Source organism: Dipodomys ordii, unplaced genomic scaffold, assembly GCF_000151885.1.
Source record: "Dipodomys ordii isolate 6190 unplaced genomic scaffold, Dord_2.0 Scaffold19, whole genome shotgun sequence".
NCBI classification, from domain to species: Eukaryota; Metazoa; Chordata; class Mammalia; order Rodentia; family Heteromyidae; genus Dipodomys; species Dipodomys ordii.
Window position 1 is genome coordinate 6,313,098 of NW_012267235.1, and position 4,027 is coordinate 6,317,124.

The 4,027-nt window shown below is 36.0% G+C and overlaps 1 pseudogene; it reads right to left on the bottom strand.

Annotated features, from left to right (window-relative positions):
• Window positions 1-1,441, bottom strand: LOC105983263 (annotated as a pseudogene).
• Window positions 1,442-4,027: the final 2,586 nt, after the last annotated feature.

A 4,027-nucleotide genomic window follows, 5' to 3' on the forward strand; every position in this document is an offset into this window, starting at 1 on the left:
TTATTCAGTATAGAGGAAAAGACTATCTTGAGAAGGTTAGAGATTATGCTTTGTGGAGATAAAGTATTGCCTTTCTTGGAATTCCAAAAATAAGTAATAGAAGAGCCATAATTACTACAATTTAAAACATATTGGCCACTATTTTTCCACTCATCATTATATATGCCCTTGCCTTTTGATTTACAGCTAGAAAATGTAATGAACACATATGCCAAAGCATTACCTTAAGACAGTACATAAATCTTCCAGCCACAAAAACATATTATGATTATTACATGAAATCTCAAAGGCCCACATTTCCCCAAAGTTTAGTCTAAATCCAATGAAGAAAGAAATTAATGGCAAATGTGTCACTGATATGGAAGAAATCACTACAGCACATTTTAGTTTTCTGGTTTTCATTACTCAGTTTCAGACATAAAGAGTTCACAGCATATGTAAATACAAGTGATAATCCACTGAACTGAAGGCAACCATTCCATTTGTACAAGAACTACAAATGCACAAAGCATCAGAAATTGAAATATGTGGAATTCTAAATAAGCCATTATAATAAACCAGAAAGTTGCAGCTGATATATGATAAAACGCCTAAGATTTATGTGATTAGAAACTTCTTTGATTTTCTGTGTTTCTCTATTTTGTTCTTTTCTTATCATTACTGTCCAAAATCCTTACCTCTTTAAACTCTTCCATAGGGATTTTTTTTTCTGTTTGAAAGGTGATTTTTCCATCTTCCATTCATTGAATGACCATCTTGAGATGTGTTATTAGAAACATTAGTTTTATGTTCTAGCATTAATATGGCAGGTGGAACTAAATAGTGTACTAGGACCTCATTACCGGGAATTTTCCTTCATACTTAGCCTTCCCATCCGTATATCAGAGAGTAATGTTAGTGTACAAGTATGGGCTGGAAGAAACTGTCAACTTAAGGCAGGTTGATTTACTGCAGATTTTATTTCATAAGTGACCAGTTTCATAGCCACGGCTTCATCTCGGCTATCTTGTTTGAACAATTGTTGTGGAAATTCAACTGTCAGCTGGTTAAAATCATTGGAATTCTGTTTCAGTTCTTCTGACGTGTTATCTCTCAGGTTACTATGCTCTACTTTGTATGCCATTGATCTATAGATCTTAGAGGCAGCCAAAGCTTTAGCTATTGGTTCTTTACCTCAATGCCACAAAAAAAAAATAGGCCACAACCTGACTCTTTATAAGACAAGCCCAAATTAACAATTCATTAAGTACAGAAAGAAATCTCTCGGTTTTGAGTTCATCAGTATCTACAATTCCATCTTTGGTTCTTTTTCCTCCCTTCTTATATCAATCTTTGGTCTGTTGGACTGTGCTGTTTTAATGAAATGGTTATCTCCTTTTGCTATTTTAATGAAATGGTTATATCCTTTTTCCTCCTTTATAACTTTTTTCAAAAAATTCATACTTCTTTGCAACTGAGAAGTGCTACTCTTCAGCTAGGTCTCTGATTACTTTCACCAAGACTATTATATGTTAATTTAAACCATTTCTGAGTGTAGATGCAGCTGTAGACTGCTCTCATGAGATATTCAATAACAGATGTTATATCAATTATCCTGAAGGATGATTTCTCTTGAACAAGATGAAATAGGATTGGATTAGTTGTACTTTGGGTAATGTGTAAAGTTCTTCTAGACTGGGGATGGTAATTTATGCATGCTTACTCCTTTTTTAAAGGGTTTTTACAACTGTACTTCTGTCCATCAAGGATCCAACCAGCCATTGCTGTCCATAAATAAATACATGATTTTTGGCAATGTCAACTATATCTCATGCCAGTGTAAAAATAAGCCTGTCAAATGCAGACAGATTAGTACTTTTTAGCTGTTCAGTAAGTATTGGTCCAGCTATATCTTATTGTCCCGCTGATTCAATATGGAAAACAATGGTAAGCTCTTTTTCCCATTCACTCCATAGTGTTAGATATAAACTGCTTATTGGCCAGAGTTGAATGTTTTCTTTTTTATGGTGCCAGTATTGGGGCTTGAACTCAGAGCCTGGGCTCTCTTGTTTGCTCAAGGTTAGCACTCTACTAGTGGGCCACAACTTCACTTCTGGCTTTTTAATGCTTAACTGGAGTTAAGTGTCTTACAAATTTCCCTGCTGGAGCTGGATTTAAACCACAATCCCCAGATCTCAGCCTCCAAAGTATGTGGGATTACAAGTGTGAACCACTGGCACTCAGCTTAAATTTTCTTTGGTAGTTGAAATAATGTCAGGCTCTGCTAAATCAAGAAGATTTCCTCCTACCCTATTACATTGTTGGTGGGAGTATAAACTTGTTCAACCACTGTGAAAAGTTGCATGGAAGTTCCTCAAAAGATTCCACATAGAGCTCCCCTATGACCCAGTGATCCCACTTTGGGGCATTTACCCAAATGATCACAAACAAGGCTATACTAAAGCTACCAGCACAACTAAGATATGGAACCAACCCAGATGCCCCTCAGTAGATGAATGGATCAAGAAAATGTGGTATATATACACAATGGAATTCTATGCCTCCATCAGAAAGAATGACCTTGGCCCCATTTGTTAGGAAATGGAAAGACTTGGAAAAATTATATTAAATGAAGTAAGCCAGGCCCAAAGAAACAGGTCCCATGGTTTTCCTTATTTGCAATAACGAGTATATGTCTAGGACAAGCAGAAAAGGTCAAAAGCTATGTACATATGACCAGATAAGATGATGTTTAAGTGAAATGAACCCCAAGATAGGGACACAACTGGTTTTTTTCTTTCTTGCTATTGTTTTTAATATACTTATAATGTACTATGTGATTTTTGTTTCTTTTGTATGTTCTTCCCCCATGGTATAACCTCTGTTTGCATTGTATTTGATTCTAGTGCCCTGCATCTTGTCTATACATTTTTATAATTTTGGGAAGGGAAGGGAAATAACAAAAATGCTTTAATAAGGATACAGGTTGACCTATTGTAACAATGAGATGTACAAGATACTATGTTGAAAATGAACTTTACAACTTGTGGAAGGAATAAAGAGGAGTTTGGGAGGGAGGGGATAGGAGGGGAAAAACAAAGGGGAAGAGGTAACAAGGCTTGATAGGAAATGTACTCATTACCTTACTCATGTAACTGTAAACCCTCCGTACGGCATTTTTACAATTAAAAACATAAAAAATTAACAAAAGAAGATTCCCTCCTTCTGTTTGTTTATGAATATGTGCTAATAAACCTGCAGCGTTACCTGTTCCTTCACATACAACTACTGGAATAGCAGAGGTCTGTCTGTAGGTCATCTAGCACTATGCAGATAACATGTGGCCCACTTCAAATACAAGTGCGACCTCAGGGACACTTTGGCCAAATCTAGCATAAATTCTTTGCTAACTAATAGTTTTTCCCAGGTTCTTTACTTTCACTTCTGCCTAGTGCTGTCCAACAGTGACATCTTCTACCAATATAAAATGGCAAGGGAGATTATTTTGAACATTCACTTTGTTCAGGGGGTTCAATAAGGTTTGACAAGAGGTCATCACATTTCCCCCAACAAGATCATTTCTGTTTACTATCACTCCTATCTTTAAAGATGAGCTAGAATCTATTCTTTGAGGACATTACTAGCATAATTGCCACACTTGTATTTACTCTTCCAGTTAAAATCCAGGCTGTGTTTCTCATAACAGTTTTAATAAGAACCTTCCCAAACAATTGTTAGATTCATGTGTGAAATTCAAATCTCTACATGCCTCCATGTACAAAGAGAATATGTTCAGGTAATTCCACTTGGCATTCTTTGAGCAGAAGGTGCAAAATGATTTTAGGTTTGGTGTCTTACAATAAATCACATAGGTAGAAATGAGAAACACCTTGAAAATGGATGTATCTTTAAGCATCCGTTAGGCTCTGTTCTGTATACTTTTTCGCAGACCATTCTTCTGTCACTTGATTGATATGTCACCCTATCTCACATCTGAAATATTTCATGGCAAGACTTGCAGTAAAACTATCATGTTGTTTCACCAAGT